General features: G+C 38.4%; 1 protein-coding gene and 1 non-coding gene across 2 annotated transcripts in view; both read right to left on the bottom strand.

Moving 5' to 3' along the window:
- Trpc5 (transient receptor potential cation channel subfamily C member 5) overlaps positions 1 to 25,571 on the bottom strand; it is a 375,446-nt gene that overhangs the window by 153,444 nt on the left and 196,431 nt on the right. The gene's annotated exons all lie outside the window — the stretch shown is intronic.
- On the bottom strand, positions 486 to 624 carry LOC129674920 (small nucleolar RNA SNORA48). The gene has a single exon (XR_008719858.1). It is a non-coding gene; the product is annotated as a small nucleolar RNA SNORA48 (small nucleolar RNA).

Genomic DNA, 25,571 nt, shown 5'->3' with positions numbered 1-25,571 from the left:
CTACGGCCCTTACCAAGTCTCCAAGTTTCAGGGTTATCTACTTACATCAGCCTACCCCTCTCCTTCCTCAAGTCTCCAGTTCCATCTCTCTTTATAATGTTCAAGCTGCTTCACGTTTCTTTATCTCCCATCTGACTACCACATATTTGCACATTGTGGTGGTTCTGATGGTAAGGCTGGGCCCTTTGGGTGACATCCTCAGTCAATGTGTAAGGAGTGACAAGCAAGCAGGTGTCTACAACCAGTCTGTGCTGTGCACTGGAAGGCAGGTCTGTGGGTAGCATGGCAGGCCACCTTTCTTTGTCTGTCTTCCTTCTCCCTTACTATTCTGTATGGTAGAAGGCAGGGATCTATGAGTCTATGGCTCACCCCATGTCTTTGGGCAGGGCAGGACTGTGGTTATCTCCCCCCACCTATAACTCATGGCATGGTGGAATGAAGGCCTCTGTCTGTTTTCTTCCTCCTGGGCTGCACTGTGATTTTTTTTATGTGTCATAGGCATAAAACAGCTTTGGCCACCAAGCTAGGCATCAAGTTAGGATGAACAAAGGACGTCCAAATGCTCTCCCCATATCTAAGAAAAATACCATCAATAAGGTGTCTCTTTGCCCATTGCTAGGGGGGTGTAGGGCATACATTTCAAAAGGTATCCATATCCAGGTTTTATACAAAATTGGGCAACTATGATGTTTAAACAGAATGATAAATGCAGAAAAATTACATGAAAAATTTGAGCAAAGTGAAGAAAACATACCATCAAAAATGTCACCATAAGGAATTCTGTCACTATACTAAACATCAGTCATCCTAATAGAAAGGTATTACTATCAGCTTTCCACGCCTTCTATTCCCAGGCCTCTTTCCATTCACCAAGTATAGACACTGTCTTAGCCCAGTAAATTCCCTAGAACATGCTCACTTAGCACCGTTCCCAGACACTTAGGCTTAGCTCTGGTCATGCACTTTGTGCACTAGTTCAGCCATGAATGCCCCAGATTCCCACCCACCTGTGCCAGTTCCACATTCCCAGAAGGCCCGGTTTAAGTTGATCATGTAGTCCAGTCTAGTCACCAACTTGGATTTCTTCCTGCCTTATATCACACACTTCCTAGGCCTAGCTTAAGAAGCACAGATAGCTCAACATCCAGGCAGACCCAGCAAGAAGTTGCATTTACATATTTCGTTGGTTACTCCTGAACTGGAATCACACCCTTTCCCTCCAGCCAAAAATCAACACTGAGTATCTGACAGATTGATTTACCAATATTTGGTAAATTAAATAAATTTATACATTTGAGAAACACTCAAAGATACTAACTGTAACTTCTAAGGTAACCATTAAGAAAATAACTAAAGCCAAGCATGGTGGAATGCAACTTTAATCCCAGAAAATGGGAACCAGAGGCAGAGGCAGACAGATAATCTGTAACTTCGAGCCAGCCTGGTCTGCTAAGCGAGTTCCAAGACAGTGAAAGTTACATAGTGAGACCCTGGCTCAAAACAAAAACCAAAACAAAAACCAAACCAATCAAACAAACAAACAAACAAACAAACAAAAAAAAAACAAGAGAAAGACACACACAGAGAGATAGAGACAGAAAGACAGACGTATTAAGAGGGAGGGTAGGAGAAAAAGGAGAAAGGATGAAAAAAACATGCAGAAAAGGAAATGAGAAAAGCAAGCCATAATAAACTGGGGAACATAGACTACGTAAAAAAGAGAATAAATATTAGAGCTATAGAGGTTCAGAAATTATAGACTGAAGGGTTTTGGAAAGGGAAATGAAACATAAGTTCTGGAGTGTTAGGAGAAGCTAGTCAACATATGGAACTAAGCCCTGAGAACTACCGAGATAGAATTCACAGCTAGCAATACATTGTTCAAAGGGACTCCTCGTTTGCTGTATGTTAGAACCACTTGAAGAGTTTTTAAAAGTACCTATGCCTGGATCGCCCACTCTCTTACATTAACTTTAAAAGAAAGCTGCCCAAGTAAATATAACATGCACCAGAGATTGATCACCATCATTATAAATGGTACCTAGTGCTGTTGGCAGGGGATGTACCTAGTGTGTAGTCATCATAGAGAAAAGAAAAAGATTCGAACTGGAGAGATATTTTCTTTAAAGGATGTAGAAAGATCTAGATTTCTGCTGTCAAGTACAGTAGCCATAAAGCATGTATAAATGTACCAGTCATATTTTAAACACTTAATAGTCACATGTAGCTCAGGAGACTCTACTGGATATGAGAGATACAGAACATTTTCATGCTTGTAGGGCCAAATGTCTTTTTCTTTTCTGAAATACCTATAGTGAAGAAGACTTGCAATTCTAGAGAAACTACACAGATCACATTTGGGTCCTTTAATTGGTATAATGCATTTCTATGGCTCTGCCTGTGTGTGCAGTGCTGTTACTCATGTAAGATATTTCTTCTACTTGCTAATGTCCAGGGATGTTTTGTCAAACCACTGGCAGCTGGATTGAATCAATAATTTTTACTTTCTCGCTCAAGTCACTCAGCTGCATGGGGGCCTTAAATCTGTTGCTCAAAATTCATTATCACAATGTCTGCACGATGTTCTTTAAAGCAGTCAAGAGAAGGACAGAATGGAATGACACTGATTGTAGCAAATTGAAGGCAGTGTAATTGGTTAAAAGTCTTGCATCTGGTTATTAGTCTGAGAGTTGCTTTTTTCCCTGATTATGTAGGTCACAACAAATCAGTATCTGTCTTCTTTCGCTTACCCCTTAACTTTGAAATCTAAAGTGACAATGTTCACACAGGAGTTTGTTAGCAACATCTCTTTAAATGGCGTAGAGGAACTTATTTAAAAAATTAGTAACAAAGGGTATGTGGGAGTTCCTTAGATTTTTTTTTTTTTGCTACTTCTCTATGTCTAAAGAATGATTTCAAAAATAAAAACTAGAAAAATATATGCATGAGCAAATTATGAACAGTTTTTCATAAGAATTCAAATGACATGATTAAAATAACCCTTTTCCTTTCCCCTATTTTAATGTGTTCATTCTTAACACAGGTTTTCTTACCCAGTGTTTTTACTTATAATTTTTTAGAAAAATTTAATGAATCATTTTCTACCTTAATGCATTCTATATATTCACCCTGCCCAGCACTATTTCCCCTTGTATAGAAGAGTGGTCTTGAGGTCAGACTGAGAGAATGTGTTTCATAGTGTCACATACTAATATATCATGTTAATTAGTCTTAATGCACTTGACTATTCTCCAGTTTGGAGACACTTAAGATTGTATCCACTTATGTCCATTGTTATAAATTAACATTTGATATGCACATATACTTAGATAAAAATATCTTTTTACATATTCACAAGTATTTCCCCAGTATAGCTTCTCAGAAGTCAAATTACCAATTGCATTTTTTGAATCTCTCATTTCAAACTGGTGCGTTTCCTAAAATTGGTTTTCTTTATCAACAGTGGCTTCTAAGGGGGAAGAAAACACAGTAAATCCCAGGAAACAGAACTTAATCTTGTTTTTTTTTTTTCTATGTTTGATGTGAATGATATTTCAAAGTTCTTTTTTTTCTCAGATGTTCTAAGGATCTGTGTGTCTTTAACAAGTTGACACTTTGTCATGAATGAAATACATTTATTTAAGAGTTTTCAATATATATCACTTTCATCTTGTGTAGATAAAACATTCAGAGCCCTTCAACAAGGGCCTACCACTCCCCATAGTTACAGAGAATCATCTCTGTTTCAGGGCAGGACATTACAAAATGCTTTCGAGATTTTAACAGTTCATTGTTATACCATTTCTTTTGTTGTTGTTTTAATATAGGGTCTCCGGTAGTTCAATATGTCCTTAAACTTACTATATAGCCAAGAATGGCATGAACTCCCAATGAATGCTAGGCATCCATATCAGTACTGCTATGCCAGCCAATTTTTTCCATGTCTAATCAAAAAAGAGGTAAATTCATTGGGCAGAGGTGGCACTAAATAAAATCCTCAAGGTTAAGATTAGGTTGAGTTACTAAGAGTGGTAGTTGGGAAAATAAATAGAAGAGTAGAACCTGAGTTGAATCTTTAAGGTTGGGTAGGATTTGAATAGGTAGCTATAGGAGCTGGGATAATATCCACTATGTCAGAAATATTGGATGGGTATTCACACTGTCTTGGGTAAGAAAGGAAATAATGTAGGAATAGGTAAGGTGAATCTAGCTATATGTTGGCAAATATTTTGAAAATCTAGTTGAGAAGTTAGGCTCTGGGAAGCCCTCTTCAGTTTTTACAGAAAAAAAGATAAAAAGAAAGCTGTACAAAGTGATTCCAGTGGTTGTACCAATGGGGAATTAAGTTGTAACAGAATGGAACTTACACTGCAAAAGAAGGCAATCCATCTAGAAAGGAAAAAAAGGAGAATTTTAGAGTTGCTTCACAGGACTTAATACCAGACTGGAGGGCATGAGACACAGGGAGAAGCACACAGTATACCCAAGTCTGTCCTTAGGATTGGGGATACTGCTTTCTGAGCAACTAAGAAAAGCCACACACTAGGCTGACTACTAGATCCCTAGTATTTTCCAGGTACACAAAGGCTCTGTTAGAGAGAGTTTATTTCTTCCTGACTTCCACTATTACTTCAAGGATGCTTATTTCATCCTTTTGGCCTTCATTTGGCAATGGATCTTTATATTGAACTTTGTTTCTGCATCCCAGAGTGTTCTGCCAAGTAATGATCTTAAATACTTAACTGCATGCAGGAAGTTCTGTAGAGTGCTCCCTTATAAATGCAGTCATCTTCCACATGACTGTTTTGCAACTTTCTCCTTTTGTATATTTAGGTTATCTAAAATCAGGTCACTCTTGTTTTCACCCAAAACATACTAGCTTTATACAAGGTTATGTTTCCTGAAAAATCATTTAATTCTTTCCTTCCAGGCAAGGAATGTCACAACAGTATAGGTTCAAAACAAAAGAGAAAAATCATGTTATGATGACTTAGATAGAAAGATTAGTCTATGCTGCTATGTGTCAAATAGTGCAAATGACAAAGTCATTCTTGAAATGATTCTAGTCCCAGCTCTTCACTTACTTGAAGATGAATTCAAGTTGGACTTATGTCTCTATTGTCTTTACTATTATTTGAAGAAGATAAGAACACTTGTTAAGATCAAAATGCCCAGATATATTTGGTCCTTGTGGAGCTCCTATTCTTTCCACGTCATACTAACTCCCCCTTCTTTTCCTTCTGGGATATTTCACTCAGAATGATCTTTTCTAGATCCCACCATTTGCCTGCAAATTTCATGATTTCCTCCTTTTTGATTGCTGAGTAGTATTCCATTGTGTTAAAATACCACAATTTCTGTACCCATTCCTCCGTTGATGGATATCTGGGTTGTTTCCAGGTTCTGGCTATTACAAATAAAGCTGCTATAAACATGGTTGAGCAAATATCCCTTTTGTGTACTTGAGCAAAGTTTGGGTATATACCTAGCAGTGGTATAGCTGGGTCTTGAGGAAGCACTATTTCTAATTGTCTTAGAAAGCGCCAGATAGATTTCCAAAGTGGTTATACAAGTTTGCATTCCCACCAGCAATGGAGGAGAGTTCCCGTTTATCTGCATCATCTCCAGCATGTGTTGTCACTTGAGGTTTTCATCTTGGCCATTCTGATGGGTGTAAGGTGAAATCTCAGGGTCGTTTTGATTTGCATTTCCCTGATGGCTAATGAGGTTGAGCATTTCTTTAAGTGTTTCTCTGACATTTGATATTCCTCTGTCGAGAATTCTTTGTTTAGCTCTGTTCCCCATTTTTAATTGGGTTACTTGGTTTGCTGCTTTTCAGCTTCTTTAGTTCTTTGTATATACTGGATATTAGTCCTCTGTCAGATAAAGGGTTAGTGAAGATTCTTTCCCAATCTGTAGGCAGTCGTTTTGTTTTGATGACGGTGTCATATGATTCCCTGTACTCTGCTGAAGGTTTAGTTATGAGTCTTAGTATCTGCTTTGATACACTGCTAGGTAGAGTCTTTCAGAGGCTTTCTGCAGTAGGTTCCTATCCTGTTACTTATTTTTTCTACGTCCAATGCTTATTCCATTTGTCTTTATAAGTGAGGATTGATCATCTTACCCCGGCCCTCTTCCTTGTTTATCTTCTTTAGGTGTATAGATTTCAGTGTGTATATCATATCTTATAGGTCTATATAAGCGAGTATATACCATGTTTGTCTTTATCCTTCTGGGTTGCCTCATTCAGAATGATCTTTTCTAGATCCCACCATTTGCCTGCAAATTTCATGATTTCCTCGTTTTTGATTGCCGAGTAGTATTCCATTGTGTAAAAATGCCACAATTTCTGTATCCATTGCTCCCTAGAACATCTTCTTAGATGTAGCTCATGGTAGCTCAGTAACCAATTGGTTTCCCACAGTAAGGGGAACAAGGACTATTTCTGATAGGAACTCAAGGGTAGGCTCTTTGACCTCCCCAATCCCCAAGGGAGGAACAATCCTGCTAGACCACAGAGGAGGACTTTGCAGCCAGTCCTGAAGATACCTGATAAAAACAATGTCAGATGACAAGGGAGGAGGTCCTCCCCAATCAGTAGACTTGGAAAGGGTCAGGGAGGAGATGAAGGAGGGAGGGTGGGATTGTGAGGGAGTGAGGGAGGGGGATACAGCTGGGCTACAGAGTTAATAAAATGTAATTAATAATAAAAATAAAAAATATCTTTAAATTATATAAAAAAGATCAAAATGAGAGGCCTAAAACCAACTATTTATTAATATAATAAATGTTTTCAAAACATTAGAGATGTTTATTGGATTTGGAATCCACTGGGTTATGCATAGCACAGAGTGAGGGCACAATTGTCAGTCATTTATATACTTGATACAGAATGGCAAACAGGAGAATTCAGGTTAAAATCAGTGAAGTTTAATGATGAAATTATCAGTGTATGCCGTTCTTACTGAATAAAGATAGTAGATAATCCAGATAGAACCCCCATTCTCCTTCACCAAATTCAGTCCAATATTATGAATGTTTTGCAAAGGTAAAACAGAACTAGCCTTGAAGAAGAGGTTGCTCTGATTTTCTGTGGTTTGTCACTATAGCCTTTTCAGTGCTGACTTCCAGAAATAGCAGTCATTTTTCTCAGAGCCATTTTAATGGGTCATTGTGATTTTTTATTTGTATCATAAGGAGGACCAGACAAGTTCTTTCTTCTGCTCCAGTCTAAGGGTTCCTTTGTTAGAAGAGATTTTTTTTCTCCATTGTCCCTTTCAAGAACAAAGATTATGCCTATTATCTCTATGATTAATGTAACCTATATCACTGTCATCCAAAAAGAACTTCAGTATTTCTCACATCTAGATAGCAGATCACTTATTTGTCAGGATGCTGAAGGTTTATTCCATTTTTAAGCACTTCACCTAGTTCAATATGCACACAGCCTTATATAAATAGAAGACACTAGCATGCAAAGTAGCTTGCTTTTCAAATGTTTTATATCCTGGCTCCTCCTCCTCTTATGTTTTATTTCTAGTTACCTAACCCAGTCTGTAGCCTGGTCTCTACCTTAAATGCTGATGTGAACTGTTTTTCTTGTCTGCAAACTTCGGCTTTTCTTTTCTTTTCTTTTCTTTTCTTTTTTTTCTTTCTCATGGACTGTTTCTGGTTACAATCACGTTGTTATGTGTCTCCTCTCCTTAATCCCACCACTTTCCTTCTGGGGAAGTGGCTTTTGCAGGTGAGGTTGAGAGAATATGTAATATTCTCTGCTATGACTATAGGTCAGTTTCACTACACTTTAAAATACAAGCAAAAGCCTGTGCTGTTGGTGTTCTGTTCAGGAGATAGTCTCCTGTGCCGATGAGTTCTAGGGCCTTCCTTAATTTTTCTTCTAACTGATTTAATGTGTCTGGTTTTATGTTGAGGTCTTTGATCCATTTAGACTTTAGTTTTGTGCAGGGTGATAAATATGGATCTATTTTCATTTTTCTGCACATAGACATCCAGTTGGACCAGCACCATTTGTTGTAGATGCTGTCTTTTTTCCATTGTATGGTTTTGGCTTTTTTGTCAAAAATTAAGTATTCATAGATGTGTGGGTTTGTTTCTGGGTCTTCTATTCGGTTCCATTGATCCTCCTTTCTGTTTCTATGCCAATACCATGCAGTTTTTATTACTACTGATCTGTATTACAGCTTGAGATCAGGGATGGAAATACCTCCAGATGATCTGTTGTTGTACAGGAATTTTTTGGAAATTCTGGATTTTTTGTTTCTCCATATGAAGTTGAGAATTTTTCTTTCAAGTTCTGTAAAGAATTGTGTTGGTATTTTGATGGGAATTTCATTAAATCTGTAGATTGCTTTTGGCAGAATGGCCATTTTCACTATGTTAATCCTACCAATCCATGAGCATGGGAGATCTTTCCATCTTCTGATATCTTCTTCAATTTCTTTCTTCAGAGACTTGAAGTTTTTCTCAAACAGATCTTTCACTTGCTTGGTTAGAGTCACCCCAAGGTATTTTACGTTATTAGTGGCTATTGTGAAGGGTGTCATTTCCTTAATTTCTTTCTCAGCCCTATCTTCTTTGGTATACAGGAGGGCTTCTGATTTTTTGAGTTGATTTTGTATCCAGCCACTTTGCTGAAGGTGTTTATCAGCTGAAGGAGTTCTCTAGTTGAATTTTTGACATCACCAATACATACTATCATATTGTCTACAAATAATGATACTTTGACTTCTTCCTTTCCAATTTGTATCCCCTCAATTTCTTTTAGTTGTCTTACTGTTCTAGCTAGGACTTCAAGTACTGTGTTGAAGAGAAAAAGAGAGAGTGAGCAGCCTTGGCTTTTTCCTGATTTCAGTGGGATTGATTTAAGTTTCTCTCCATTTAGATTGATGTTGGCTATAGGCTTGCTGTATATTGTCTTTACTGTGTTCAGGTATGTTCCTTGTATCCTTGCTCTTTCCAAAACTTTAAACATGAATGGGTGTTGGATTTTGTCAAATGCTTTTTCAGCCTCTAAGGAGATGATCATGTGCTTTCTCTCCTTCAGGTTGTTTATATGGTGGATTACATGGATGGATTTCTGTATATTGAACCACCCCTGCATGCCTGGGATGAAGCCTACTTGGTCATGGTAGATGATATCTTTTATGTGTTCTTGGCTCTAAGATCAACAATTAAAAAATGGGACCTCATGAAACTGAAAAGCTTCTATAAAGCACAAGACACTGTCATCAAAAGAAAACGACAGCCTTCAGACTGGGAAAGGGTCTTCACCAACCCTACATCAGACAGAGGGCTAATATCCAGTATATATACAGAACTCAAGAAGTTAAAAAACAACAAATCAAGTAATCCAATTAAAAATGGGGCATGGAGTTAAACAGAGAACTCTCTGTAGAGGACTGTAGAATAGCAGAAAAACACTTAAAGAAATGCTCAACATTCTTAGTCATCAGGGAGATGCAAATCAAAACGACCCTGAGATTTCACCTTACATCCATCAGAATGGCTAAGATCAAAAACTCAACTGACAACACATGCTGGAGATGATGCAGATAAACGGGAACTCTCCTCCATTGCTGGTGGGAATGCAAACTTGTATAACCACTTTGGAAATCAATCTGGCACTTTCTCAGACAAATGGGAATAGTGATTCCTCAAAATCCAGCTATACCACTCCAAGGCATATATCCAAAAGTTGCTCAAGTACACAACAAAGACATTTGCTCAACCATGTTTATAGCAGCTTTATTCGTAATAGCTAGAACCTGGAAACAACCCAGATATCCTTTAGTTTAGGAATGGATACAGAAATTGTGGTACTTTTACAGAATGGAATACTACTCAGCAATTTAAAACAGGGAAATCATGAAATTTGCAGGCAAATGGTGGGGCCTAGAAATGATCATCCTGAGTGAGGTATCCCAAAAGCAGAAAAACACACATAGACCTATAAGATAAGATAAATATACTGAAATCTATACACCTAAAGAAGATAAAGAAGAAAGAGGACTCGGGGTAAGATTACCAATCCTCACTTAGAAAGACAAATGGGATGGACATTGGATGTAGGAGAAAACAAATAACAGGGCAGGAGCCTACCGCAGAGAGCCTCTGAAAGACTCTAACTAGCAGTGTATCAAAGCAGATATTAAGACTCATAACCAAACCTTGGGCAGAGTACAGGGAATCATATGAAAGAAGGAGGTATTAGTAAGACCTGGAGAGTACAGGAGCACCACAAGGACCAAATATATCAGGGCACAGGGGTCTTTCATGAGACTGTTTCTCCAACCAAGGACCATGTATGGACATAACCTAGAAACCCTACTCGGATACAGCCCATGGTAGCTCAGTGTCCAAATGGGTTCTCTAATAAGGGGAACAGGGACTATTTCTGACATGAACTCAAAGGCAAACTCTTCCACTCCCCTCCCACGAGAGAGGAACAGCCGTGCTAGGCCACAGAAGAGTACATTGCAGCCAGTCCTGAAGAGATTGATAAGCTAGGGTCATATGGAGGGTGAGGAGGTCCTCCCCTCTTAGTGGACTTGGAAAGGGGCAGGGAGAAGATAAGGGAGGGAGGATGGGCTTGGGAGGGAATGAGGGAGGGGGTTACAGCTGGGATACAAAGTAAATAACCTGTGATTAACATAAAAAACTTCAACAACAACAACAAAATACAAGCAAAAGCATGAGACCACGACAAAAAGAAAGCCAACAATACCAAGGATGTGTGAGAGAAGCTGGTAAAGGGCTAACAGAAATTTATAATTAAAAATCCTGAAATAGACAAAATATACCCAGGAGCTAACTTGTTTTCAGTTTGTATACACAGATTAATGATTTACTCAGATTTATTTTTTAGCAGAGAGTTTGGTGTAATCTGATTATCACCAGTGATTCATAGAGCTTTCTCTAGACTGTCAGTCTACCCGAATCTTTCTAAAGTATAATTTAGTTAGTGACATTTTACTACTACTTTTTATGAAAAGTTCAACAAATTAAATTAGATACATTTTGTAATGTACTTTGTACTGTGGAACTTTTATTTACTTTTTAAGTTTCTTGAATACTATACTATCTTGAGAGTTTATGTCTCTCATTAGAAAAGTCCCTCTTGGACACTGTCAATCCCAGCTGAAATGTCTCTAGAGTCAGCAGGCTTTTACTTCTCTTTTTTAGAGCTTTGTAGTTATCAATTTCTTTTGCATACCTTATCTCATTAGTCCTTTCACTTATTCTTGCCTATATAACAGAATCATCATCTGCCTTGAATATTTTTAGCATGACACAAATAAATGACTCCAGGACTACAGTACTAATAAGTGGCATAATCAGGATAATAACCCAAATTGCCATCTTTCATATTTCAAGTTTTTCTCATTTGTTAGAAGATTTTTACAAAATGTAGTGATTGAAGTAGAAGCCATTTTTGTGAGTTTTCTCTGCAGATATTCTAAGGCACCACTTCAGGTTATGTTTGGAGACAGAGACACCAGTACTCCATTTAAGACCCAGGGAGGGAAGATTTAACCTCACACCCATCAGAATGGCTAAGATGAAAAACTTAAGGGACAACACATGCTGCAGAGGATGTGGAGAAAGGGGAACCCTCCTCCATTGCTTGTGGGAATGTAAACTTGTACAACCACTTTGGGAATCAATCTGGTGCTTTCTCAGACAATTAGGAATTGTGATTCCTCAAGACCCAGCTATACCACTCCTAGGCATATACCCCAAAGATGCTCAAGTAAACAACAAGGACATTTGCTCAACCATGTCTGTAACAACTTTATTTGTAGTAGCTAGAAGCTAGAAACAGCCCATAAGTCCCTCAATTGAAGAATGGATACAGAAATTGTAGTACCTTTACACAATAGAATCCTACTCAAAAATTAAAAACAAAGAAATCATGAAATTTGCAGGCAAATGGTGGGAACTAAAAAAGATCATTCTGAGTGAGGTATCCCAGAAGTAGAAAGACACACATGGTATATACTCACTTATAAGTGGATATTATATATATTATATAGGATAATCATACTAAAATCTGTACACCTAAAGAATCTAATCAAGAAGAAGGACCCTGGGTAAGATGCTCAATTCTCATTGAGAAAGGCAAATGGGATAGACATCGGAAGAGGGTGAAAACAAGGAACAAGACAGGAGCCTACCATAGAGGGCCTCTGAAAGACTCTACCCAGCAGGGTATTAAAGCAGATGCTGAGATTCATAACCAAACTTTGGGCAGAGTGCAGGGAATCTTATGAAAGAAAGGGGAGATAGAAAGACCTGAAAGGGAAAGGAGCTCCACAAGGAGAGCAACAGAACCAAGAAATCTGGGCCCAGGGGTCTTTTCTGAGACTGATACTCCAACCAAGGACCATTCATGGAGATAATCTAGAACACCTGCACAGATGTAGCCCCTGTCAGCTCAGTGTACACGTGGGTTCCCTAGTAATGGGAACAGGAACTGTCTCTGATATTGTTTTCCAAGTGACTGGAATTATATTCAGAAAGTCAATTGCCTATACCTACATCTTAGAGTGTTTTTCCCTTGTTTTTGCTTTTTTTTATCTATTAAGTTCAGTGTTTCAAGTCTTATATTACGGGATGTTTTTGTTTTTTTTATCCATTTGGAGTTGTGTGTGTGTGTGTGTGTGTGTGTGTGTGTGTGTGTGTGTGAAGAGTGAAGAAAAGATCTAATTTTATTCTTCTTAACGTGGTTATCTAGTTTTCCTAGCACCATTTATTGAAGAGTCTGTCTGTTCTTTAATGTTTCTTTGGGGCATTTATATCATAACACATAGCTGAATGTTGCTTAAACTAATATCTAGGTCCTCAATTCTTTTAATCTGTAGATTTTTATGTTTGTTTTGGTGCCAGTTCCAGGCCATTTCAGTACTATATTTCTGTACTATAGCTTAAAGTCAGGAATACAAATACCCCCAGCCTTGTTTTTCAGTCAGAATTGCTTTGGTTACCTAGGGCCTTTTGTACTTCCATAAGCTTTAAAAAATTTATTTCGTTTTATATGTTTATATAGTGTCCTTGTGTATGAGAATCTGTATGCTACAATAGTATGTGTGTGTGGTCACAAGACAAATTGTAGGAGATGATTTTCACCTTCTACCCGAGATCCTTGAGACTGGACTCAGGTCATCAGGTCTGGTGGCAAGTGGTTTTACCTACTGTGCCATCTCACACTCTTTTCCATGTGAATTTTACGAGTGCATTTTCTATGTCTGTGAAGAATGTCTTTGGAAATTTGAAGAAAATGTCACAAAATTTGTAGATTGCTTATGGTAGAATATAGCCTCTTTCACAATACTAATTCTTTCAGTCTAGGAGCCTGAGAAAAGTCTTTTCATGTTCTAGTATCCTCTTCCATGTTTTAGTATCTTCTTCAAATTTATTCTTCAATATTTTAAAGTTTTTTTTTTTCTTTATAGAAGTCTTTTCTTTTCTTGGATAGATTTATTCTAGTGTATTTTTAAAGGAAATTATGAATGGGATTGTTTTTCTATTTTTTTTAGCAGTATTACAAAGCCAAATTTCCTTATCAAATCAATCGTCCACACTTTTTTTTTTTTACTTTTTGCTATGAGTTTCTTGATTTTATATGTACATCCTTCACTTTTAAATATTTTTAGTTTTGCTACTATTATAAAGATACTTTAATCTTATGGTTCGTGATAGCCTTATTATCTTTCTCCTCCTCAAATTCTTTCCCTAAAATTAGAATGTTAACAAGAACTCAGGTAAGGCAGACCACTAACAGTTATTGCAATCTTTCCTACTACTGAGTAATTGAGGAAAGACAAGAGGTCACAGCTGTTGTCTTGCACTCTTCAGTATATTCAGATATGTGAATATTTCAAAACTGACTTTCTGAAATGAAGTAATGTATATATATACATATATATATATATACATAATTTGAACTTTTCTAGTTTTCCTTTTTAATTTTTCTTCTATATCTGTCCATTATATCTTCCAAGCACATACCTATGGGCCAATGATATTGGACTTTGTTTTAATTGAGCTGCTTGATATCTATAAAGGTATTAGATGAAAATAGGAAATACCTTATCATCTTGAAAGGTAATTCTTAGATATCAAAAAATATATCAAGCTCTAGCTTAGGAAACTTTTTAAAATTTTTTTTGAGACAGGGTTTCTCTATGTAGCCTTGGCTGTCCTAGACTAGCTTTGTAGACTAGGCTGGCCTGGAACTCACAGAGATCTGCCTGCCTCTGCCTCTCTGAGTGCTGGGATTACAGGTGTGTGCCACCGTGCCTGGCCTTACCAAACTTTTAGTATCAAAAATTTTATCATAGATTTTGTTTTGTAGAATGAATGAGGTGGTCAAATGTTTGTTTATGTATTTGTCTGGGTAGTCCCATGCCCTGGTGAACAGTGCCATGAGGGGGCTTTGTTTCTGAATTATCCTTACTGAGTGAGATTAAAATTCCCTGGCAGGAATTCTTGTTCTTACTGATGAACACTACTTTTATATTTTGTATTTGGTTCAGGGGCATTAGGGAACTGGCCAAACCTCCCCCTCTCTTGGTCTCTTGGTCTCTATCTATTTCTCTTTTTCTTTCTCTCCTTCACTTCCTCTCTCCTGCCTTCTTTCTAAAACAAAATAGACAGACCTATTTGGTAGGTCGGTAGGCCCAAGCCAGAAGCTAAGAAGCTTATTCAGGGACTGGTACAGTGGGAGCCATGTGTCAGCCTGCTTGCCTTCTAAGCTTTTCGTTGGCTTGCCTTGGCTCAATAGAACATAGTCCTCCAATAACTTTGGTCTTTACCCTGAGCTACTTACTATTCTAAGTGTTGATTTTTTTTTTCAGGCAGTACATAGGGTCTTACATAGCGTAGGTTGGTCTGAAGCTCACTAATTAGCCACAGATGACCTTGGACTCCAACTCTCCCATCACACTTCTCAAGTGTTGGGATAATAGCCATATACCACCACGTGCAGTTAAGAGATGCTTCTTGTACCACAGTTTCTTCACATCTATACAATGGAGTATTACTCAGCAATGAAAAATAAGGAAATCATGAAATTTGCAGGTAAATGGTGGGACCTGGAAAGGATCATCCTGAGTGAGTTGTCCCAGAAGCAAGAAGACACGCATGGTATATACTCACTCATATAAACATACAACATAGAATAAACCCACTAAAATCTGTACATCTAAACAAACCAAGCAAAAGAGAAAACCCTAACTAAAATGTTCCATCCCCATCCTGAGAGGCAAAGAGGATGGACATCAGAAGAAGAAGAAAACAGGAAACAACCTAGGAACCTGCCACAGAGGGCCTCTGAAAGCCTCTGCAGTATAGACTGTCAAAGCAGATGCTGAGCCTGATGGCCAACTGATGGGCAGAGTGAATGGAATTTTATGTAAGAAGTGGGAAATAGTAAGAGCTGGAGGGGATGGGAACTCCACAAGGAGAGCAACAGAACAAGAAAATTTGAACACAGGGAACTTCCCAGAGACTCATACTCCAACCAAGGACTATTCATGGAGATAACCTAGAACCCCTGCACAGATGTAGCCCATGGCAGTTCAGTATCCAAGTGGGTTACATAGTAATGGGAAGAGGGACTGCCTCTGACATAATCTGATTGGCCTGCTCGTTGATCACTTCCCCCTGAGGGGGGAGCAGCCTTACCAGGCCACAATAGAGGACAATGCAGCCACTTTTGATGAGAACTGATAGACTAAGATCAGAAAGGAGAGGAGAACCTCCCCTATCAGTGGACTTGGGGAGTGGTATGCATGCAGAAAGGGGAGGGAGGGTGGGATCATCGGGAGGGGAGGAGGGAGGGGCTTATGGGGGGATACAAAATGAATAAAGTGTAATTAATAAAAAATTTAAAAAAAAGAGATGCTTCTTTGTGTAATGAAAGTCTTATTTCTGAAGTTATTTTCTTCTTTCTAGTCTTGAAAACAAAGGACTGCTACCATTTTAGCAAGCAGCCAGATTATCTGTGTTGTTCTAGTACCAGTTTGTCTTGGCTGGAACTTGGGACTTTGTTATTTGTGGCTACTGTGAAGGGTGTTGTCTCTCTAATTTCTTTTTCAGTCCTCTTGTCTTTTGTATACAGGAGGGCTACTGACTTATTTTTGAGTTTATTTTTGTATCCAGCCACTTTGATGAAGGTGTTTATCAGCTGGAGGAGTTCCCTTGTAGAATTTTGGAGGTCACTCATGTATACTATCTTATCATCTGCAAATAGTGCTGCTTTGACATCTTACTTTCTGATTTGAATTCACTTGATCTCTTTTAATTGTCTTATTGCTGTAACAAGGACTTCAAGTACTATGTTAAAAAGATAGGGAGAGAGTGAGAGCCCTGCCTTGTCCCTGATTTCAGTGGGATTGATTTATGCTTCTCTCCATTTAATTTGATGTTTGCTATAGGCTTACTGTATATTGTCTTTACTCTGTTTAGGTATGTGCCTTGTATCCCTGATCTCTCCAAAACTTTAAACCTATGTTGGACTTTGTCAAATGCTTTTTCAGCCTCTAAGGAGATGATCATGTGGGGTTTTTTGTTTTGTTTTGTTTTGTTTTCTTTCAGTTTGTTTATATGCTGGATTAAACTGACAGATTTTTGTATACGGAACCACCCCTGAATGCCTGGGATGAAGCTTACTTACTCAGAATGGATGATGTCTTTGATGTGTTCTTGGATTCAGTTTTCGAGTATTTTGTTAAGCACTTTTGCATCATTGTTCATAAGGGAGACTGGCTTGAAATTCTCTTTTTCTGTTGGTTCTTTGTGAGGTTTAGGTGTCAAGGTGACTGTGGCTTCATAGAATGTGTTTGGTAATGTTTCTTCTGTTTCTATTTTGTGAAATAGTTTGAAGAGAATTGGAGTTAGCTCTTCTTTGAAGTTCTGGCACTGAAACCAGCTGACCCTGGCCTTTCTTGTATGAGAGACTTTTGATGACAACTTCTATTTCCTTATGGGCTATAGAACTACTTAATTTATTTATCTGGTCTTGATTCATCTTTGGTAAGTGGAATCTATTAAGATAATTGTACATTTCTTTTATATTTTCAAATATTGTACCATATAGGCTTGTGAAATAAGACCTAATGATAGCTTGGATTTCCTAAGTGTCTGTTGTTATGTCCCCCTTTTCTCTGCCTTTTAGTTAGTTTGGCTAAAGTTTTGTTGATCTTGTTGACCAGCTCTTGGTTTCATTGATTATTTTGAATTGTTCTCTTTGTTTCTAGTTTATTGATTTCTGCCTTGACTTTATTTTCAGCCAAGTACTCATTTTGGGTGTGTCTGCTTCTTCCCCACCTCCTACCCCAGAGCTTTCATGTGAGCCTTTAAGTTGCTTGTATGAGATGTTTCAAATTTCTTCTTGAAGGCACTTAGTGCCATGAACTTTCCTATTAGCACTGCTTTCATTGTGTACCATAAGTTTGGGTATGTTGTGCCTTCATCTTCATTGACTTCTAGGAAGTCTTTAATTTCTTCCCTGACCCAACTGTCACTGAGAAATGTTGTTCAGTTTCCGTGTGTGTAGACTTTTTGCTATTTCTGTTATTTAGTCCACCTGTAGTCCATAGTGGTCTGATAGGATACAAGGGATTAGTTCAATCTTCTTATATCTGTTCAGGCTTGCTTCATGAACAATATGGTCTGTTTTGGAGAAGGTTACATGAAGTGCTGAGAAGATAAATTGTTTTGTGTTTGGGTGAACATTTCTGTAGATGTTTGTTAGGTCCATTTGATTCATTACCTCTGTTAGAGTCATTTTTTTTCTTTGTTTAATTTCTGTTTTGTTTACCTGTCCTTTGTTGAGAGTGGGGTGTTGAAGTCTCCCACTATTAATGTTTGGGGATCTACGTGTTGTTTAGGCTTCATTAATATTTCTTTTACAAATGTGTGCACCCTTGTATTTGGGGAATAGATGTAAAGAATTGTGATGTCTTCTTGGTGTAATTTTCTTTTGATGAGGATGAAGTGACCTTCCCCATCTCTTTTGATTAATTTTGGTTGAAAATCTATCTTATTAGATATTAGAATGGCTACTCCTCCTTGATACTTGGGTCCATTTGCTTGGGAAACTGTTTTCCAGAATTTTAATCTCAGGTAATGTCTATCTTCCTGACTTAGGTGTGTTTCTTTTATGCAACAGATTGTTGGGTGTTGTTTACACATCCATTCTGTTAGTCTGAGTCTTTTTATTGGAGAGTGGAGTCCATTGATGTTTAGAGAGATTAAAGACCACTGGCTTTTAGATCCTTTGATTTTACTGATGTTTGTAGTAGTGTGTTTGTATGCTTGGCTACGTTTAGTTTTGCTGTAGTTAGGTTATTTCTTTCCTGTGTTTTTCTGAATGTAGTCAACTTTCTTGGGTTGTATTCTTCTGTCGAGTAGCTTCTGTAAGGTTGGATTTATGGGTTGATATTGCTTAAATTTGTTTTTTTTTTGTCATTGAATATTTTGTTTTCTCCATCTATGATAGCTGAGAGTTTTGCTGGGTGTAGTAGCCTGGGCTGACATCTGTGTTCTCTTAAGGTTTGCTTGATATCCATCCAGGCCCTTCTGGCTTTCATAGTCTCTGTTGAGAAGTCAGCTGTGGTTCTGATGGTTTTACCATTCTATGTTACTTGGCCTTTTTTCCCTTGCAGCTTTCAGTATTTGTTTTTTGTTCTGTATATTTGCTATTCTGATTATTACATGGATGAAGGCTTTTCTTTTCTGATCGAATCTATTAGATGTTCTGTAGGCCTTTTGAAGGCTTATAGGCTTCTTTTTTATTTTGGGGAAATTTTCTTCTATGATTTTGTTGAATATATTTTCTGGGCCTTGAAGATGGGAATCTCCTTCTTCCTCTGATCTTATTATTCTTAATTTCTGTTTTTTCCATGTTGTTTTGTATTTCTTGGATTATTTCTATCAGGATTTTTTAAGATTTAACCTTTATTGACAAACACATTGATTTCTTCCATTGTATCTTCCACACCTGAGATTCTTTCTTCCATCTCTTGTAGTCTCTTGGTTGTGCTTGCCTTTGTTGTTCCTGTTTTCTTCCCTAAGTTCTTCCTCTCCATTATTTCTTCCATTTGTGTTTTCTTTAATTTTTTCTGTTCTATCTTCAGATCTTGAACAGTTTTGTTGATTTCATTCCCGTCTGACTGTATTTTCCTTCAATTCCTTCACCTGTTTGTTTCGAATATTCCTCTGTTTCTTTTATTTCTTTCAGTGATTTAATTATTTGCTCTCTGAAGGTCACAGACTGTTTGGCTGCATATTCCTGTATTTCTTTGTAGATAGCCATAATCTGTTTGACTTTATGTTCCTCTATTTCTTTACATATTTTTTTTTGTTTTCTCCATTATCCTATTCAGAAGCATAAATGTAAGGTTGTCTTTTTTCATTTCTGGTATGTTAAATTGTCCAGGGCTACCTGCCACTAGACAACTGGGTTCTGGAGATGCCGTATTGCTTTGGCTTTTGTTGGTTGTGCTTTTATGCTGGCCTCTATCCATCTGGCTGTCTTAGGTCTTGGCTGTTAGTTTCTGGTGCCTGCTGGAATGGGATAATCCCCTTGGCAGGAAGATGGTTGTTTCTGAAGGAGGCCTCCTCAGCTTCTTGGGTATGGTCACTGAATGGCTGATGCTTCTCATGGAATTGCCACAGCTCACCTCAGGTATATGGTCCTGTCAGGTAACTGGGGTCGTTAGTAGTCAGTGGGCTCTCCTCTCACCAGGAGAAGTTCTGAAGACAGCTGCCCTGCCACTGGGTTTCTTGCTCTGAATTTAGTGAGCTTCTGTTGTTGCTCTCACACTGTGTTTGCTGTGCACAGCCCTGTTGAAGAACTAGAGAGCCCAGTGGTATGGTCAGGTCATTTGGGAGACAGGTTTCACCTTGGTGCAGTGTCTGGAGGCTGATCCCATGAGTCCCAGGCTTCTGTAGGTCTGAGGTTTGAGCTCTGTGCCCCACTACTCAAGAGGTAATCAGCAGCAGATGAGAGCAGCATTCAGGCATTTGGCAGGAGGCTAGATCCTGGGCCTGCAGGAACCCAGGAACTTTTCCAGGGCTTAGCTGGTTGTTCTGAGTCCGGACCTGGTGTTTCCCCCATCTTCGGGTTTTTTCCCTAGAGGGAGACCCAGTTTGTGGTGTTTGGGGGTCCACAAGTTCAGTCTGGAATAATGAGTAGAGCATTCATGTGCAGATGGGTGGCCCTGTGCTGGAGACTTGTTGCCTGCAGGAACCCGGGAACTTTTTCTGGGAAGTTTTTGTAGTGGTGGTGGTGGATGTTCGGCCAGGTGCTTTGAGGTTGGACCTGATGTTTCCTTCTCTGTGGGATTTCCTCCCAACAGGAAAACCCAGTCTCTGTTCTTTTTGCATCAACAGTTCTGTCTGAGAAGGTGAGTCAGGCTTGCAGGCAGGTCTCTGTGATGGATGCTGGGTGCCTGCTGAAGCCCGGGATTTTTCTAGGGATTGTCTGCCTCACCTGTGGTTGGTCAGTCCCTATTTCTTCCTCCACAGCAGGGTTTTCACTCAACTTGAAACCCAGGCCCTGGTGTTGTGGGGCCCACAATTCAGTCTGGCCTGGTGCAGATCATCTTTCTTTTTGCTATATTTTATTGTTATTTATTTTCCTGAATTTAATTTTTATCATATCTTTGTAGTAGAAACATTATGTGTGTTTAATTGCTTAAAGTTGGTCATGGTAAAATATGTTTGTGATTCTTTTATATCTCATGACTTGGCAAATGCTTCATTTCAGGACTAGGTTTATTATTTTATTGATTTTCGAGAATAAAGAAGTGGTAGAATGTTAATAATATAGATTTAAACCTAAAAGACTGATAGATCAGATTTATGCTTCTGGTCCAAATGAAATAAAAGCAGTTGAATTTTACCTTCCACTTGAAACAAACAAAAATAAATGGGACAAAACATATCAACCAATGAAAGCAGTCACTGAGAGATGGAAAAAAAAATGAGGAGAATTCTATAGTTGTCCAAGCTTGTCACCTTGGCTTTCCAGGTCAGGGTTCATGGAAAGGGAACTGAATTGGAGAAAGACAATGCAGCCAGTCCTGATGAGACCTGATAGGCTAAGGTAAGATGGAAGGGGAGGAGAACCTCTTCTATCAATAGGCTGGGGTAGGACCATGGGAGTAGAAGACGGAGAGAGGGCTAGATTGGGAGAAGATGAGGAAGGGGGCTACATCTGGGATACAAAGTGAATCAATTGTAATAAATAAAAAGAACCATAGACTAAATTACTTGGGCTGATAATGCTCCCTATAAGAACCAAATACAAGAAGGCTAACCATATACAAGAAACACCCTTTTAAAAAAGTTAGTCAGGGTAGTCTAAGTGACTTCCAAAAGAGTACAGATTATCAATGTAACCCATGGTCGTGTCTAAGGGGTTGAGGATGGGTTCATATTGCTGAAGGTACCATACTTTTATGGCACATGGTCCAGATAACTTGAGTTGGATCTGACCTGAAAGCTTCTTTCCTGATGCCTATCTTCCATGATTCAAAGAAATACTATGTAAATTGCCAAAGGAGGGAAGGAATTTGACAATGCAACCCAGCTGCAACACCTATGAACCTTGACAATTACCGGTATAGCACGATACACATGAAGGTACAAGACATGGCACTCAAATGTCTTTGGTAGACAGCAGCTATGTAATTGAACTTAAGGGCCACTCAACAGGAAGGAAATCACTCCTGGCTCAGGAAGTTTCCTGAGGCTAGTACAGTCATGGATCATAGAAAAGAATTTACTATCTCCTCATTGCATAATAAGGAATAGCATAATTCCTTATTCCAGTCTAAATCTTACCCTTAAAACAAACTCCCTTTTACAGCAACTTTGGAAAACAAACAAACAAACAAACCCACAAAGAAAACAATAAAAACACTGAAGAAGAGTTATCTTTATTAAATGATGCTTGGAAAACTGGTTATCTACATGTAAAAGAATGAAATTAGACTCATGTATTTCACTCCACACAAAAATCAACTGTGAATGTATCAAGGGCCTCAATGTAATAACTGAATTGTTCAAACTTCTAAAAGAAAATATAGGTAGTACCTGTTACAATCTAAATTACATGATGCACAGCAGGTTATGGTTACAAAAAGGTTTATTTTGGGAAAGTAGAAACTGAGGCAGTGGGAGAGTTTAAAAAAGAGAGGGAATACAGAGTGGGGAGGGAGACAGATAGAGAAATGGAGGGACAGCTATAGGAACAGGCAGAGAGAATAGGAGAGAGAGGAGGCAGAGATGGTGGGGCGGTGGTGAGTTATATACTAAGCACCTGACACACATGATTACATAAGACACAGGTGGTGATAGTACCCAAGAGGCCCTTGAGAGCAGGCTGGTTGAATGACCTGCACAATATAAATGTACCCTACAGATATAAGTGAAGGATAGGACTTTCTGAATAGGATCACATTTACTCAGGAATTAGTACCAACAGTTAATAAATAGGACCTCATGGAATTAAAATTGTTTTGGGTTCAGGAATAGTAACACACTGATCACTTGAATTTGAAAGTTTATTGGATGTTGAAAAAAAAAAAACTACTGGTCATGAACACAGGCTGGAATGGAGAGCCAGACTGTGACACTGGTCTGGTTTTTTCTTTCTTCCATTCAAGAAAATTAAATAGTTTATTGATTACAGGTGATAATGGATGATACACAAGCTTCATTCTCATCTGTTATTTTATCTTATCCTATTATTCAATTTTGATATTTCATACAGTATGTGTGCCAACAACCATTTTTTTTACATTCATCAAATTGGTGAAGCTTATTGTTATGTCCTTGAGTGCAGAGTACTCCTCAGTGACATTCTTTCTTTCTTTCTTTTTCATTAATTACAGTTTATTCACTTTGTATCCCAGCTCTAGCAACCTCTCTCATCCCTCCCAAACCCACCTTTACTCTCACTTCTTCTTTCATGCCCCTCCCCTAGTCCAGGAAATGATAATCAATGTACAAACCTAGAGTGATTAGGTAAACAGGAGGGCTGTATGTGTGGGATCATAGATCTCCTTAGGAAGAGGAAATAGAATAAATCCTGCGAGTGGTTGAGGACAGGAAGGACAAAAGCTGGAATGATCAGTTTGAGGGTAGTATGGATGGTGGAAGAGAGCTCTGGGAGAGACAGCTGAAAAAAAATCTCATAGGTGATGTTCTTCAGTGCCTTATTTAACACCATCCACAAAGATATTTTTCACACTTAAGTGAGCACCTGGTCTCTGAGAATTTTCTTTTGACATGGCTCTCTTGGGTTCTGAAATTCTTTCATCTACTTTGTGTGGGCTTGTATTCATAGTGACTCTACTTCTTCCACAGTGACATATGTTACAAACCCAGAGCCCCTGGATCTCTTGGTGTTTGGATTTCTCATTACCATACAGTCAGTGAGTGTCTCACATTGCACATAATGACTTCTCAGACTGTGGTTGGTTGTTTCAGGGCTCAACACTTTGATGAAGATCTTCTGCAGCTGTTCCAGCTGCTTGGGAGACTAGGACTTAGACATGATGGCAGGACAATTAGAGCATTCAGCCTTGCTTCCTTGGCCACATCAATAGGTAGAAAAAGCACTGGTCTGTTTTTAAGGAAGGTTTTTTCTGTGAAAATCTGTAACCAGGTAACTAGTTGTAGGATGTGAGGGGGTTAGGGGGCACTATTGCATCATTTTGACTAGCTAAATAGAATTAACTTTATTTCAACTGTATTGATTCTAGGTAGCTAGACAAAACATTTAAGCTGATTGGGTGGGATTTAGGTTTCAGGGATTTCCAGTTTTCCACTGTTCTAGGAAAAAGGAATATAGAAGGATGTTGCTGTCTTAATCTAACAGAACATAGATTTATCTTTAACTCAAGCAGAATGTGAATGTATCACTTATTGTTTTATTCTACTCAGCAAACATTGGACCATTAAATTGTATCCTGGTCTCAGGCAGGTAGAGCCTAAGAACCTGAACTCTATTTCACCTTATAATCACAATGGAGACTTGGAGGCAAAATGGCTTCTCATAGTCTGAATGTAACATCAGGTATTAACAGAGGAGCAGCTATGCTCAGAACTAAACCACTTCTCAGAGGAGGGCCTAGAAAGGTTAAGCAAGTTACAAAATGAATTCGCTACAGCAAAAAAAAAAAAAAAAAAAAAAAAAAAAAAAAAAAAAAAAAAAAAAAATCTACCCAGCAGGGTATTGAAGCAAATGCTGAGACTCATAACCAAACTTTGGGCAAAGTGCAGGGAATCTTATGAAAGAAGGGGGAGATAGAAAGACCTGGAGGGGACAGGAGCTCCACAAGAGAGAAATAGAACCAAAATTCTGGGCCCACAGTTCTTTTCTGAGACTGATACTCCAACCAAGAACCATTCATGGATATAACCTAGAACCCCTGCACAGATGTAGCTCATGGCAGCTCAGTGTCCAAGTGGGTTCCCTAAGTAAAGGGAACAGGAACTGTCTCTGACAAGAACTCAGTGGCTGGCTCTTTGATCATCTACCCCTGAGGGGGGAACAGCTTTACCAGGCCACAGAGGAAAGCAATGCATCCAATCCTGATGATACCTGATAGGCTAGGGTCAGATGGAGGGGAGAGGAGGTCCTCCACTATCAGTGATCTGTGGAAGGGGCATGGGAGGAGATGAGGGAGTGGAGGTGGTATTGGGAGGGGAAGAGAGAGGGGGCTACAGCTGGTATGCAAAGTGAATAAATTGTAATTAATCAAAAATAAAAAATCAGCTAAATGAAGAGGGAGTCTTTTCCAGCTATATTCCTTATAGAGGATTAATATCCAGAATAAATGAAGAACCTATAAAACAGAAAATCATGAAAACAAAGTACCCAATTTAAAAGTTAGTGGTGAATTTGAGCAGAGTTCTTTAGAGGAGAAATTAAAATAGCTAAGAAATATCTCAAAAAGTCATTATCCTTAGCAACTAGGGAAATCCAAATTTAAAGAAACCTTTGAGATTTTATCTCACACCATCAGTATGGTGAAGATTAAGAAAATATCTGATATCAAGCACTGGTGAGGTTGTGGAGAAATAAGAAACCTTTGATGGTGTAGCCATTTTGGAAACAATTGTGTAGGATTCTCAAAACACTAAAAACAAATCTGCCACTTGACCCATCTATACCAATTCTTGGCATATGCCCAAAGATCTCAACATCTTACTTCAAAGATATTTGTTCAGCATTTTTATTTCTGTTCTATTTACAATAGCTAGGAAGTAAAGGAACATAAATGTCCATTCAGTGGTGAATGGATAATAAAAATATTCACACTATACAGCTGCGAAGAAAAATTAGACTCATGGGTAAATGGATAGAACAAGAAATTTAAAAATATATTTATTTATTTTTTATTACAATTTATTCACTTTATATCCTGGCTGTAGCCCACTCGCTTGTCTCCTCCCAATCCCATCCTCCCTCCCTCTTCTCCTTCCAGTCCCACTCTTCTTCCCTCTTTTCCTCCTGTGACCCTCCCCTAGTT

This window comes from Psammomys obesus, unplaced genomic scaffold (genome assembly GCF_907164565.1).
Source record: "Psammomys obesus unplaced genomic scaffold, mPsaObe1.curated_primary_1811, whole genome shotgun sequence".
Classification (NCBI taxonomy): Eukaryota; Metazoa; Chordata; class Mammalia; order Rodentia; family Muridae; genus Psammomys; species Psammomys obesus.
Note: the sequence above shows the minus strand (reverse complement) of the source record. Positions and strands in the feature narration are given on the sequence as shown.